The following is a 16,308-nucleotide window of genomic DNA, read 5'->3' on the forward strand; positions in this document are numbered from 1 at the left end:
AGAGTGGAGACTGAAAAGAAAGTGCTACGGGCATCATCTTTGTCTTCTTTATGACTTTTGACACTGTTTGTATGTCCATTTTTAACTTTTACACAATTAAGAAAGCGTGTTTTTTTTTTTTTTTTTCTATCTTTGCTGTATACTTTTATGCTGTACATGGATATCTGCCTATTTATCCAGTTGTATCTATTGTTTTTATTCACTTCTGCACTAAATTATGCATTGTAGACTGACAGGATCAAGCCTTTTAAGGGTCTTTTGCACTTACCATTACATTTATATTCTCCAGGTATACATAAGGGTTTAAATTTTTTTGCATATGCCTAAATGAGTAAAACAAATATAGCAAAGATAGAGTGGAAAAAAAGATCATTTTGATAAGGTGGCAACTCCAACTATGAAACTATGTGCATTTTTGCTCAAAGCAAAGTATTTAAACTTTAAGGTAAGTAAGCAAACTCTCAGAGGTATGTTTTGCCTTAAGGCCACTACATTAAGCCACGCTTCTATAAGTTTTTAGTGTTTTGGACGCTTAGTGTAGCATCACCTGATGGGCTTGCAATAAATCACACTCATTCATTCTACCTTATGTCAAGAGGTTGACATATCTCTGCAGGAAAGTGTTGTGTTATCTTTGTCAATTTAAAGTAAAGGCCCCTGCATACTTTCCACAAGACATTGGTTGAGAAAAATATTCCTAGACACACAGCGTTCTCTTTGGTCACTCTTTGGCTTGGCCCAACTGCCAGCCTCTCACACAGGCATGTGAAGCCAGGGAGGCTGGGCATAGCTGATGCACAGAAGCTACTTTCTGCATCCCAGCCTCCACTGCTGGTCTCCATTGAGCCTGAGCAGGTCTGAGGGGAACAAGCTCTGTCAGGGTCTCTGGTTTGTTCCACAGCCCCCAGTAAGCCACCATCCTACAATAAGGCCTCCTGTTCAGCATGGCAAGGGCAAATGGGAGAGTTCAACTACAAAGAATATATAGTAGTTTGAGAATATGCCTCAGTCGGTGCTCTGTTATTAATACAGTAGCAGTGTCTCTGCAGGCTTGTGGCTAATCATGAATAGGTTGAGTGTTTTGATGCACCTTCTTATCCATGCAGGTGTTGAGCCACCTGAGCTTAATCCTGCTTAAGTTTGTCCTTTTGGTTAAAGCCGTGGTGGAGTTGTCTACATTGCTGAGACTCAGCAGTCATCCTGTTAATTCAGTGGACATGTAGTCTTAGTAGCGCTGTGCTGTCCAGCAAAGACTAGATCAATACTGATGTTGTGTGGTGTTGGGACAGCAGGGACTGGATAAGTTCTGATTCTGTTTTAGACACCATGGGTCAGTTCTCCACACTCTCTGTGGCAAAGCTGTGGCCGTATGAATGGTTTCTTGCAGTGGTTGTACAGAGCCTCATTCTTCTCACCTTCATCTGAGGCTGACATCCGAGGGGGAAACCCGGGGAGCCTGCAAGCTAAATGTTTTTCTATCCCCCTGGTAGGAGTGGATGTATCGGGTGCTGTTTTAATGTGTTTAAAAAAGAAAAACAAGGCAGTGTCCAACGACCTAAGGTGGAACGACAAGGACATTAGTGAAAACAGACTGTGGCTCTGGCAGTGCTGTTGCAATATGCAGAAGGAAAAGCAAAAACATCCAGTGCAGTGAAAGACTCATCATTAATGCTCTAGGTTTGTTTGTCTTAGAAGTCACTTGCCCATTTTACCATTTCCCCAAGAATCTTAAATACCCCTGCCCTTTTGGCCGTCAGGTTCCCTGTGTAAATAGTCCGACTCAGGTGGAGTCCAGTATTCTTGAGCTCCTGTCCTCCACCATGTTGCCAGGACTAGCTTGGGGAAGTGGGCATTCCAGGAATAGCAGCACAACTTCAATACCCACCTGCTTCTGTCTGTGCAACCCACCCTTCCCCCATATCCCCACCTGCTGCACACCTATATGGAACCATCACTGATGAAGCATCTTTGTAACTCTTTGTCATAGCTCAAACTTACCTCTTATCTTTGGCCGATTCTCCTCTCTTTCAAGTATCTTGTAACCAAACAGATGCCAAATAGACAGACATCAACAAATGCTTGCCACTGGCACATTTCATTTACCAAGTCTGAGAGCAGCATTGGTACAGATTGTCTGTCAAGCTCCAGTATAAAAAAAGCAATAGGTACTTAGTTTACCTCAGTGCCACAGATGGGGGAATATTTGTGAATTTTAAAATAAAGCTATCCTGAGGTTGATCATGGAGAAGCAGGGAGGAGCTTTGGGAAGAGGATGAATAGGGTCCTGTGCTCAGCCCCTGGGTGGACTGAACCCCTCTGTGTGAGCTTTTTTCGGCCTTGGCACACAGGGCCGCCTGTGAGGAGTAGGTCGGAAGCAGGAAGTGGTCGTGTAAGACGATCTGCAGATGCAGCACAGAGCTCCTTTTCAACAGCAGACCCCTCTGTCCCATTCTGCACAGCGACACACCAGGTAGTCCTCCTGCTGTAGGAGCATCAAGACACAGGCCACACCTACACAGGACAGATGGGGAGAGAGGGAGGGTGAGATGAGAGCAAAAGATAGAAAAGAGGAAAGAAAGATGGGAAACAAAAGTTTATGTTGTGCAGAAAGAAGATGGAGCCCGAGGAAGTTGACACTGAGCATCTGCCACTCAAGTCAATGATCAGATAGGAAAAGTTGTTTACCAGAGTGCTGCTGAGGCCTTTGCCAAACATTTTCATGGCTGGATGATATTCCAAGTTGTTGTCTATTAAATTCTCTGTTGCAGAGTAAGGAATGCTAATGCACTAAAATCAGAGTTTAAGTCTCAAGTGTACTGCAGATTCATTTTTCCATATCCCATTGTGAGAGAACCTGTTGAAATGCGTCTGTCTGTTGCAAAAAAGCTACTATATCAATCCATCCTGTATGTGAGGTAGACTGGCAGTCTGCACTCAGAGCCCTGGGAGCTGGAATCTGTCTCCTATCTGCTTGACTTCCTGTCCTCTCCCTAATTTCTCTCCCCATTGTGACTTTTAGGTTCACGGGCAAATTGCTTAACTGTGTTCTACAGTATCTTATTTCAGTTCCTGTAACTGCCCTAGATCAGCTTCCACCAACACCACCACGTTTTTCTTGCATTTCTAAATACTTTTTGAATCTGCAAATTAAAAAAGGGCCTCACTTACAAAGGTAGCCCATTGACAAAACAGTTCGTTAGAATGCTTTGCAGGAATGTTAGGCACTCCAACTAATCCATCACATTCCACCTCATTTTGCTTTAATTGTCACGGCTTGTTCAAACCATCACTATAAAGGGGGTTTTAACAGGATGCATACCACCTTGTCTCCTGCTGGACTAAACAAACAAACACAATAAAAGAGTAAAGTTAGAATCCTCCTGAATTTTCGCTAAATGACAACTCAACTCTGATTCACTTTGTATGAATGAGGCTTTTATTCAACCAGGATTCATTGTTATTGTTTCCAAGTGCTAATTTAGGTGCAGCTAAGCTGTTGAAATGGACCAAAGACTTGGGATACTAAATTAGAAGCTATTTTTAGTGGTGTTTGTTCAGGCAAAGTAACTTTTGTGTATGAGTGCCCATCCATGTCACAGTTCAATGGCATTCTTACTGTTTTTATTGAAACAGAGTTTGTGATTTATAGCATTGCATTGCAACATACAGTGATAAAGTGGTCTAGTCAAATCTACTCCAATATATGTCTCTGGCAGACCGTTTAGCTCCAGTGAGTCTTTGAAGAACTGCCCTGACCTGGGAAAACCTTGAGAGCCGAGAGACAAAAGAAAGAAGCAGAGGCTCTGACAGAGTCCAGCTCACTGTTCGAACATATTTCCAATAAAACCAGACAGAAGAAAAGTAGAAAAGTACTGCCCCCAAGATCCTGCTGTTTTGTGATGGTGTATATTTTTGAATACCTTGTCATGCACTGACACAGGCTACTTAGGAAACCCTGAGTCGTAATTGGGTCATTTTGACATTTCCTTGGGCTATTTAAAGAGAGGCAGCAAGAGTGAATTTGGAAAATGCTAGTACTGACTCAAGCTAACTCTGCCTGGAATTCCCTCTTTACTAAGGGGTTTTGGCCAGGGGGAATACTGATTTTGGCATTGGTGCAAATTGGACTTTAAAACTCAAAAAAAAGGAGAGAGAGAAAAATATTACTCAGTGACATTTTTTAATTTTTAATTTTATTTTCTGTCCTTTTCAACCATCTTATTATCAGATTGAGAATTAAACTGGAGAGGAAAAGCTCTCAGGTTCGCCCCCAGAGCACTTAACTCCAAATAACCTCAGCTCATGCTCTCATTCTTTGAGTTAGCTGTGTTGCCTCTAGCATTAAGCCATGACTGCCAATCATTCGCCTGCTCCACTAACATTCATCCTAAATCTTCTATAAATGTTTTTATTTCCTCCCAGCAACAATCCCCCCCCCCCCGCCCTTAAGTTCCTGTGGCTTAATGCCAAACTGAAGAAATTTAGTTTCATATAAGAATGAGTTGGAGAAAGAAAGAAAGAAGAAAGGAAGAAGAATGATGGTGCATCTATTTCAGGGGTTTTGAAGCAGAGGAACTTAAGAAGATGGACATTTGTTTATGATGGTTTTCCAGCCTTCTTGTTGTCTGAGTCCCACCCTGCTGGTTACTTTTTCTGAGTTCTTTCTGTTGGTATTCATCACGTGATGGTGATGAAGTCGAATAACTTGCTTCCTGTCATGAGTCTGGTTTCTCTTTTATTTAAATGTCTATGTGCCAGTCTATGACCCCAGCCCTATTTAAGACTAAAATATTTTGTTGTTTCCTCTGGGTTAGTATACCTATGACTCTGAATAATCCCCTCCCATTTGTGCATTTCACTGCCACAAAGTATGCTCAAATTATACATGAAAGCACTTGTATGCCTAAATGCAGCAAACCAACTCACAGATATTCACACATATACAATTATACATGTTTAAATGGAAAATGCAGTCACACGCACAGTGCATTTATGTAAAGCCCAAAACATTCCCCTCTCTTAATTGCTAACATGAACTTTGACCAAAGGTTCATTCACAATTGGTGCTTGTGTAGATTTGTCACCTCATTAGTCTCACGGGAAAACTATATTTAATGAAAATTAGCTTGTTTTGTTTGGCATTGGGGCATTTATATAGCCCACTTTTTCAAGGTTTCAGGGAAGATCCCTTTTCTCAGTCACAAGTCGGGACTCGACTGTCTCACCACTTGTCTGAGTGCAAGGAAACCACTGTCTTACAAGTAAAACTTTTACCAAAAGGTGAAAGGTTATAAGTGTGGCCTGAAGGCATGCTGGGGTCTGACAGTACTTCACCTGATTCTTCAATGTATATCTGCCACTCTCAACTTCCACAAGTGTCACTTTGTAATAATTCATGGTGTGAAGGCGAGAAATAGGAGAAATACATCCAGCTAAAAGATAGATTTTATTTTAAGAAAGTCAAACTTTACGTGGTCTGCACTGTCTTTGTAACTTATTTATTTCACCCAAACACAGACGTTTTAAATTCCAGATGATGGTGGGTTTGTATGTTGTTCTTTCGTAGAGGAATATAGAATTTCTTATCTGCTCAAAACATTAGCCCCTACTATGGCGCACCAACCATAGGCCACCTGTGAAAGTCATTACTGGGCTTTTGTGACGCTGTGCAAATAATATCATGTGTAGTGCTGAATAAGTATTTTGCCATGTATGCATCATGTATGAGGAAAAGGGAACTTCTTTCAAAACATAGTGGCAGGAAGACTCGGTTATCTACAACCCCTGCCTGTCTGTGCACGCTTGTCTTAGGTGAGTTTGTTCAGTGATTCATGGGTGGGAGGGTGACGGGTCAGTAAGAAAAGGCTGGGTCCCCAGAGGCCACTGACACTTGGGTTGTAACTCTGACTCTGCAGGCCCAGTCTCATCTCTGGACTTTCACCTATGTGGTGGTGGCCCCACACTCCACTCACTGCCTCTGGCTTCCTTTAGGTAATGGCGCAAAACATGCAGTTCCTGCGTAAATAAAAGGCTTCCTCCATGATACATTTCTTGAGTACCATTGATCAATGGTAGTCTGTTAAGTTATGCTTGCAGAAATTACTGAGTGACCATGGAACTGCCAAAAAAATGTTTACAGTAGATAATAGATAAACACAAAACTTCTCTATATAAAGCTGGAGCTGGGCTGTAAGTCTACTCTGCACACATCTATGTTTATGTCATAACAGAACTAGAAAATGAAGATAAGATAGGGAGATTAAGTGTTCCAATAATATTTGTCTCATCTCTAGATGAAAAATTTCCCAATATAAACACTGTCACTAATAGAAAAAAGAGTTTTCTCTTTATCTGACACAACTGAGTGGCACTATTTTGATGATAAGAATGTGAAATAGCTTTTTCACTTCTTTGTTGTTGTTTGCTGGTTAATTTGTGGTCAATAATTTGATGGAAAATCTAAACTTGTGATTTATTATTTCCTTGTAGAATGTAGCTGAAACAGTTAAAATCAAGGTTTCCCTATTTTATCACTCACCTTGTTTACATGTGTGGGGGGCCTATCCAATGAATCCAGATTAAATATTTTTCATTGCACTCTGGTGACCTTTAAACCAGTCTTAAGTGGCACCTTTTCTGCCTTAGATTTATATATAGTATGTCTGATATGTACAGCACTATACAGAAGTTTTGAGCCACCGCTCATTTTTTCCTATCATGGCCAGGAAAACAGGGAATGGATTTGGTGATTTATTGAAACATCTGTAAACATAAATGGAAATACAGTATATTAAGCAAAAACAGACTTTGTACAGTGCTTGAAAATCAATATTTAGTGATACCACCTTTATTCTTCAACACAGCCTGCATCCTCTTAGAGAAGCTTTCTTGTAATTTATTTCACTAGTCTTCACTAGAATAATTCTCCAGGCTTCTTAAAGGATATTCCCAAGCTCTTCTTTGGATGTTGGCTGCCTTTTGCTCTCTTCTCTGTTAAGATGATTCCACAATGCTTCAGCAATGTCCTCCTACAGGCTCTGGGGAGGATTCACCTCTCCATTTCAGTATAGTTCATGTGTCATTTGGCATACCTCAGCCTTTTTTCTTCTATAAGAATGGTCTCTTGACAGCCACCCTTCCATGGAGATTGTTTTGGTTGAGATTTTGACCAATAAGAGATGGATCAACTAAAGGGTGAGATGCATCTCTCAGGACCTGTGTCAGGTCTTTGCTGGATTTCTATACCTTTTTATTAAGGACGTCGCTTTCAGATACTGTTCTTCTGCTATCGATAGTTTTTAGGCCTGCATCTTCTTCATTTGTCCTCTGCCATCAAATGTCATCAAATTCTTGAAGGACACTGCATGCTGTGCTTACATATGTCAAGTTCTCTGTTATTAGCTCTTTGGGAATCACCTTGTTGATGCAAAAGTTTTATTACTGCCAAACTGTGTTATTTTTGGCATTTTCGCAAATGCAACAAAATAAACTGAAAAAAACTATGTGACTCTGCAACGGGCTGTTAGCAACAAAGCGCCTAAAGATACTGTTTAAAATCTTGTTCTTTTTTTTTAAGTAGTCTGTTATATGTAGACGCTGAACTGGATCATCCCTTGAGTTAGGTGCCTTCTTTATGCTTGAATGATTCATAAGTCAGTAGCCCCTTTCACACTGCGACCCGCTATCTTAGCGGGTCCAAATTGCACCTTCGACCCACGTCGAGCAATGTGAACGCTTGGCGTGTTGGTGACCCGTGTCGCCTGAAGCCGAGTTCAGGGGGCGTTGCCTAGTGGCAGAGCGTCACACGAAACACATAAAATGCTGGGCGTGTACAATGACGTAGGCACAAGCCATGCGTCGGAGGTAGGGTTAAATACACCTTGAGGACTCGTTTTTGCAATTGTATACCCAGATAGCAAATAGTCATTGAAACGATGTTAAATCAACATCCCGCTGTCAACGATAAAGTCATTGAATCAACGTCGAACTCTGACGTTGATTCAACATCATTTTGCACCCTCTATTATCATTGAAACAACGTTGAAATCATACCTAGAGATCAACAAGATTTCAATGATATTTCGATTACAATGGATATTGAAACAATGTTGAAATCATCAACGAAACTTCAATGGTATTTATGCCTATACCACAGGTTTAATCTAAAAAGGTCTAAATTAAAATATTAAAAACATTATTATTAGACCATTAACATTAATATCTTGTAAAGCGACCTTGAGTACCATGAAAGGCGCTATATAAAACAAATTTATTATTATTATTATTATTAATCCTGCTATCTACAGCCAGGATGGGCTATGAGCAAAATATAGAAACTATAGCAGACTAAGCCTGTAGGCTATATCGCCTAGCACAAATAACACCCCATGCATTTTTTTTTTTTTTTTAAATCAAACATCGTTTTTATTGCATTTTTCTTTTTTTTCTTTTAATGCGCGAGGCTATCTCCTGCAGTGGCCGTCGTCCAGATCCCCCCCGCCCGGTCTGGAGCGTAGCGCAGCGCTCTGCACAGCTTGTGCGAATTCATGTATTTGCAGTACTCAGTCGTTGAGTCAGGGCATCTAAAATAAAAAAAACAAGCAAAAAATACATTTCAGTTAAGCATAGCAGACTTCTGCCTGTGACAGAAACACTATGTGTGTGTCTGTGTGTGTGTGTGTGTGTGTGTGTGTGGTATATCTTTCCCTCTCAAATATAGACATAGAATCCTATATTTTAAGACGAAGCTTATTAAACTGAGGACTTACTTGACGATGTGGATTAATGATCTGAAAAAAGAGAAAAAGTAAATCACAATGTCAGTAAACAGCAATTTAATTCTGAATCAATAAACCACTAATTAAAAAAAAAACGACGAGAAGATAGTGACAGCCTCCAGGCATCACGCAAGCTGACGTGTTGCTAGCGCATGCTAACTTATTCATCCAGACAACGTTGAATTCAAGTCAATCTTCTGATTGTTAAGTAGCCTATTCAATCGTTTTATTAGACACCTTGCCTCTTCGATCGCTGATCCTAGCTAAAGGTAGGGCAAGGATATGCAGATATACTGTAACACCCCTTGCTGGGAAATAAACCGGTGAATAAAGCATTGCTAGCTAACTGACTATTTCGTCAGGGTGTTTATGAAGCCTGCAGTTAACTTGCTTTTGACAACTTGCAGGGTTGTTGATCGGAGGAATTCTGCTTGATTTATAACAGAATGCTATGACAGTATCTAGCCTATGCACCATGTAAACTATACATTTAACTGTGTAGGGCAGTTCAGCATTCAAAAGATTAAATCAAAGTGCTTTCTTACCTGAAATTGATTCCGAAATGAATGGGATGGGGTGCAGTACCGCCGGTCTACCATATGATGGTCTCCCGGTCAACTATAAATCCATGACTTTTCAATCATCTTTCCCGGTCAACTATAAATCCATGACTTTTCAATCATCTTTCCCGGTCAACTATAAATCCATGACTTTTCAATCATCTTTCCCGGTCAACTCAAAATCAATGACTTTTCAACATTACTATTATCACCCGGGAAACCAAATATCAATGATGCATCAATCATACTAAGGATAACTATGTATCAATGTTGTTTCAATATCACTGCGGTCAACATTATGTTGTGTCGGGTTTTCATCAGTTTGCCAATATTGATTCAACATTTATTTTGCATCAAGATTTCAATGTCAACCATTCTGATGATTCAGATGGAAAAACAATATCATTTCAATGTCAGCTTGCTATCTGGGTATGCAGTTCATGGAGATGTTATTTTACGGGGTGTGGATGGTTACAACGTGGGATGCCGCCGAAGAACATATGCGGAGAATACAAGAGCACTATTGAGAATGAGGAGTTGTCGTCATAGTACAGAGCCCCGCCCCTATCCGCCATGTTGGCAGAATGCTAGCGAGAAAATGCCATTCTCTCCGTTCGTTTACATTGTACGCGTGTGTTTTTAAATCAGTAAGTGTAAACAGTACGGAATTGCAAGAACATGCCTGGAAATCAATGCTGTGTGAAGAACTGTTCCAGTACCTCACACAATACGTTTGGGAAACATAGGAACAACGAAATACGTTATTTTAGGTTTCCTAAATGGATGCAGCATCAGGGAGAGCAGGTTTCTGACCTGACCAGGAGACGCCGGGTTGCTTGGTTGGCTGCAATAAGAAGAAAGGACCTTACTTTCGATTGCGCCCCTCCGTGGTTGAGAGTGTGTTCTCTGCATTTTCACTCGGGTACGTTCTCTAAAAATCTCTTTATGTTGTGGTCTCTGCCCTACCGAAATGACAAATGCAGGAAGATATCCGTTAAGATATCTGTTAAAGGGATATGCCACCCCCAGGCCAAATTAAGTGTATCCCCGCATTCCCGAGACATAAATAAGTGTGTGGGAGCGTTTTCCTGGCGACCCAGGCATTGTCCGAATCTCACAGCACTGACCACTGCTTGGTTGCGCGTAATACATACATGCTAGCGTCGCCATCGTCGCCACTCGAAATATTTCGCCCAACGTGAATTAATTTACTTGATTTACCTTCTAATTACTGTGTGAGTGGTGTACTTTCACATCGAGTGCAAATGACTGTCTAAATCTACACGGAAGGTTTGGTTTGCTCATGTCGGTTTGGGACTAGTTTCCAGTGCGGAAAACACAGCCGAAGCACACTCCCCGCTACGTCATTGGGAATACCCCCCTTCACGCTGGTTTGTTTGAAGAAGTCGGGGGAGGGGATTCCCAAAGACGTAGCGGGGAGTGTTCTTCGGCTGTATTTTCCGCACCTGAAACTAGTTCCCAAACCGACATGAGCAAAACAAGCCTTCTTTGTAGATTTAGACAGTCATTTGCACTCGATGTGAAAGTACACCACTCACACAGTAATTAGAAGGTAAATCAAGTAAATTAATTCACGTTGGGCGAAATATTTCGAGTGGCGACGCTGGCGACGCTAGCATGTATGTATTACGCGCAACCAAGCAGTGGTCAGTGCTGTGAGATTCGGACAATGCCTGGGTCGCCAGGAAAACGCTCCCACACACTTATTTATGTCTCGGGAATGCGGGGATACACTTAATTTGGCCTGGGGGTGGCATATCCCTTTAAGTTAATGGCGTTGCCCCTGGCAACCAATAGATTCTTCTGCCAACATGGCCGACCGGCCTACCGGAGTCACGTGACTCCTCATTCTCAATAGTCTCCGAAATGTGGCGGTAAATAACGTCCTCTGCTCGGAGGCTGAGGAGCTCGCGGACCTCCTTGTCTCCCCAGTTGGCCATATTAAAAAATGTCTCAAACTTGATGTAGGCTAAAACAGAGTAGCCTAACTTGTCGTCACCTGTCGCTGTTGTTCTGAATCAGCTGTCCATTCTGTCTTTTAAACTCCTCACGTCACGCCACGCCCACGTCCGACCCGCGTTGATTGCGTTCACACCAAACTCGGCTCGGCAAAAAAGACTATGGTCCAACGCGGGTCGAAAGGCGAGTCGAGTTGACGCGGCAGCCCGGGTCGGCAGTGTGAACGCAACAGTGGACACGCTAAATTCGCGGATTAAACACGGGTTATTCCTCAGTGTGAAAGGGGCTAGTGTTGAATAACAAAAAAAAAAACAATTTCCTCTGAAAATGGTCAGGTTTGAGGACTGCTATGAAAATGAGTGCAAAATTTCCAAAGGAAAACGTTGAAAAACCTTAAGAAAGCCTGGAAAACTATTACTCAAGACCACTTTGAAAGATTAAAAGAAAGTCTGGCTCCTCAGAAGCAAAACATAAAGAAATGTGGGTGGCTCAAGAGAAAGTCTGTCTGCTACTTTGGCAAGGCAGAGGAAAAAACACACTGAAGATCTCTGCAGTTACGGCTCCACCTGCATTATAGAGTGAAGCTGAAGGACATGCAATGGACACAGATAATATGTGCTATTATGTATTATCGACAATTAGCTGTGTGCTAAGTTAGCCCCATCAACCAAGAGAAAGTTAGTTTCTCATGTTTGTTCATTAAATGTCACCAAAGAGGTGGTATTTAGTTAAGGGTGCCTTTGATGATATGTGTCGATGAAGAACGTACTGATTGTGTTTCCCTTATAATACTAACTCTGTCCTGATTGAAAACACCTCTAAATGTGCAAGAGTGCAACCCCAGACATCACTGCAGTGATTACATTTGAGTCTACATAACACCAGAGTCAACATATTCTTTTCTCATTCCATCTCAGTTTCTTTTACATTTAATTAAAATTTAGTCATTTTGGGAAGCAACCAAATACTTTTGCCCAGACAGAAAAAAACGACAAGCAAATATTGACACGTTGAAAATGGAATGCAAGAGGAATAACACCTGAAAGAAGGATTTTGTCAATTAAAGATAAGGTTATTGTGATTATAAGTAGGAGTCAGGAAATTTTGTCTAGGTTAGCCTTTCACTAATATCCTCATTACTACTCCGTCATGTTTTACAGTCTACCACACACTATACCTATTTATTTCACAGCAACACACGCATTATTCCATGGATATTCAGAAATCCGGGAAATTGAATCAAAATTAGGAAAAAACAACTTTAAATACTATAAAACAAAGATTCCATCATGTTTGTGGAATGTTGTGGTTAGCAATATGGAAACAGACTGAGTCCAGAATCCAGTGGTTAGAAAAAAAAAATAAATATAAGAAAAAAACTTGTCTGAGACGGAGGGAAAAACTTGTGAGGGGGTAAGGGGAGCCCCTGGAATTACATGCCATAACCCCTTACACGTGCACACACACATGAATGCACACAGACACACACTCACACTCCCTGTATCTTCCCCACTGAGCAGTTAACCACATTGGGTGTAGGGTGGGGTTTGGCTTTGGGTTGGTGGTGGTATGGAGACACTAGTATAACTGTGCTTTCTGTTTAATTTGAAGCACTCAGACATTATCATCTTTCAAATGTTCTGAAGGCTTCTGACAAAATGTCACCAGCAGTAAAACAGATCACTCAGTAACTATGTGTGATAATGAATTAAGAAATTAAAGTTGCAATGTACTGACAGGCCACCATTGTTCACACATCAACATCAATGGCTGCTGTCTCTCAAACCGTATGGTAGTAGAGTTGTGAAAGCGTGTTGGACTCTGACATATCTCTCCTCCCCTTTTGCCTTTAAACAGACATAAGCCCTGAGATCTTAAAGGCAAAATGCTTGCATAATGGATGTTTCCAAAAATACAGAGGAGTAGGAAGGCATGCTGACCGAGGTTTTGGCAGCACGCCCCAGCATGGGCCCTCAGCCAGCCATTCTCACTGTGCTTTGCCTTTGCTGGACCACGTGTGCTTGAAGAGGTGTGAGGGGAGCAGTCTGAGGGCTTTCATTCTGCCACCTGATCCTTCCCCCTGTATCCTTCAGATTACACAGTTTACTGGGCTACGCACACTGAAACCTCCTCTCTTTTTGCTTCCTGACACTCATCACTTTGTACAAATTCCCCACTCTTAAATCGCATTCCCTGCTCCACTGGTAATTCGTTGTCTGTCTTTTCCTTCGTGTCTGACCTCACAATCTCTCATCTTCATCTGTTTTCTCCTTCTCAGAGATCTCTGAGACCACTTTGTGATGACATTTCAGTGTGCAAGCATCTGGAAAAGATGAACAAGTTGGGAAATTCCTGCTAATGCCAGTTATTGATTTACATTAATATAAAGGAAACCATTGTTTGTAAAAGTGGATTGCTTGCCCTGCTACTGCCCTTCTATTGGCTCTAATAGTGCTTTGTGTCTCTGGGGAATCATTGTCTTCGGGATATAACTTTTTCTGTGGTACTTATGCAAATGTTAAATTGCTGCACTGTCTATCTATGGTCTGCTTTTACCATTTCTTGCAATCACCTTTGGGTACTCTCCTGTTACAGAACACACATCAACGGCAATTGTGAGAAGCTGAGAGGAAAGAGAGTCTGTTGTCTTTTAAGTTTACTGACTTTAAGATATACTGAGCTTATGTGAGGTTTTGGCTTCTTGGAAAATAGAAACTTCAAAAGCTGCTACATAAAACATGGATGTGATGAATGGACGGAGATTTTCGCAGTGCTACCACCATTTATTCACTCAAGCCAACACCACATACATCCTGCACCAAAATGACAGGAAAAAGACTTTCAGGAAATTGAGTTTTCATTCAAGCACCTTTTACCCACTCCCTCATTCCTGTGAAAAAACAACACAGACTCCTGTGAGAGTAATGGGGGAAAAAAGGTTTATCCACTTTTGTTCGAGATAGGCACACACAAAAACACATATGGGTTTATACCACAAACACACCAGTTCTTAAACACTCAGCAGTCTCAAGCATCAGGGTGGTGTTGTGGTCAAGCCATATGGGGCACCACTGTATGAGAAACTTGGTGATCTGACAGGAGGGCCTCAGAACACACACACACACACACACACACACACACACACACACACACACACACACATACATAGCCTTAATTGACTTGTAAAACTCCACTAAAACGCAATTTTATGGAACAAATTTTAGACCAGTCCTTCAGGATTTGATATCAGGTTATGCCCAGCTTGCAATTCTGTCACCACCACACTCTCTTTGTACACAGTCCAACAGCAATTTATACTTAAAGATAAAACTGAAAAAGCCATACCAAAGACGCCACCAAATCGTCAGATTAACATCCGTAAAATCTGTGTAGGAAGGAATTGTGGAGGAAATGTGGAGGAGACTGCTGCAAGAAGAATTACTTTTTTGCACAGGGCCGTAGGGGAAGTTGACAAGACATTTGTAAGGACATAAATGACTCCTTACTCTTTGTAAACTGACAGCTCAGGCTCTGGTGCTACTTCTCTAAGGTTCCTGTGATAATCATACAGCTCTTTTTGTTGCTAGAGGCATTCATTTTAAGGCCCAAACCACAACAGCCGGTCTAGGCAAATACAATTGGGGCTATGATTTATGATTGTGACTGTTGACTTTGCGGAGCTGGATCAAGCATAACCCGCTGGAGACGCTGGCAGGGCCATTAACCCCAGTTTCCCCAACCCATGGTAGAGATAGCTGCAAACACTCTGGCTTTCAGATTCTGTAGAGCTGTAAAGTGGATGTGATTTTTCACAACCAGACCTAAACCCAGCTAGGTCTCAGCTTCAAGTCTCCCTCCCAACCTGTTAAATACCTCTGGAGGCTTTACCAGAGGATGGAACAAGGAAACACACACCAGAGTAAGTAAAAATGGAAAGTCATATCTTGATTTTCCACTTGGAAAGTGCCATCTGGACACACTATCTGCTGGTCTGTGGATGTAAATATATAGTCCTCAAGATGCAATGCTGTAAGACAAGGGATTTTAAATCCTGAGACAGTAAGCCCAACACTCAGATAAAGATTGGGGAAAAATAGACACCTTACTTGCTCTTTTTGCCTCTTGATTAATTCCTGTTCGCCTATAGGATCATGATTATGTGGCATCTCATAAATCCTGAGCACACATAGGAAGTGAAAAAGGTAGCCACATATTGTTGTTTGACATATTCAGACTCTTAAAACACAAATGGTCTTTTATATTCATTATGTTCTGATTTTGTGAAGAACAGTCAAATCTCAACGGAACTGAGACATCTGTGCTCTTTAACCACATAGCATATATTTATGTTACACTATTGATATCTAATGTAATATTTTCTCATCTTGATTGTCTGATCTTCACTTGATACTGTTTGGATCCCCCTGGGGAGTCCCACATCACACTTTTAAAACCTCTGCTATAGACCAAAGCATCGTATTTGATACCTGTGTCCTGTCTTTGTTTCCATGAAAGTGAAAAAGCCTGACTTTATACACTTATGTATAAAAGAATCAACCTTTGAGACCTGCCAGACTCTCAGACCTCAATTACTCTGTAAAACAGATCATTCATACACTTAACTTTTATCAATAATAAGGCAACAACACTAAGTTCCATACAACTGCAGTGTACTACACATATATTTCATCATGACTATTGTTTTGCCAGGGTTCACAAAGAATCCATTTGTGGGCATGTCTGTCATCATCTACCAGTTAATCAGTTTTGTCAAACAGTCTTATTGTAGGCTTGATACTGAGATGATCAGATAAGATCTCTGGAAAAGGAATTTTAATGTACTAAAAAAAAAAAACCTCCAACTTTTATAAAAGCTAACTGTAAATTCAATGTTGTAAATTACCGTACCTCCATCCAAGAGCCTGTTTGCTAAAACCTTTGATTGTCTTTTGGTGCTTTAAAAGGGAAAATGTTGTCTGACACTGAGCTCT

General features: G+C 41.2%; 1 protein-coding gene across 1 annotated transcript in view; it reads left to right on the forward strand.

Moving 5' to 3' along the window:
• znf469 (zinc finger protein 469) overlaps positions 1-16,308 on the forward strand; it is a 54,839-nt gene that overhangs the window by 23,975 nt on the left and 14,556 nt on the right. The gene's annotated exons all lie outside the window — the stretch shown is intronic.

Source organism: Odontesthes bonariensis, chromosome 7 (assembly GCF_027942865.1).
Source record: "Odontesthes bonariensis isolate fOdoBon6 chromosome 7, fOdoBon6.hap1, whole genome shotgun sequence".
Classification (NCBI taxonomy): domain Eukaryota; kingdom Metazoa; phylum Chordata; class Actinopteri; order Atheriniformes; family Atherinopsidae; genus Odontesthes; species Odontesthes bonariensis.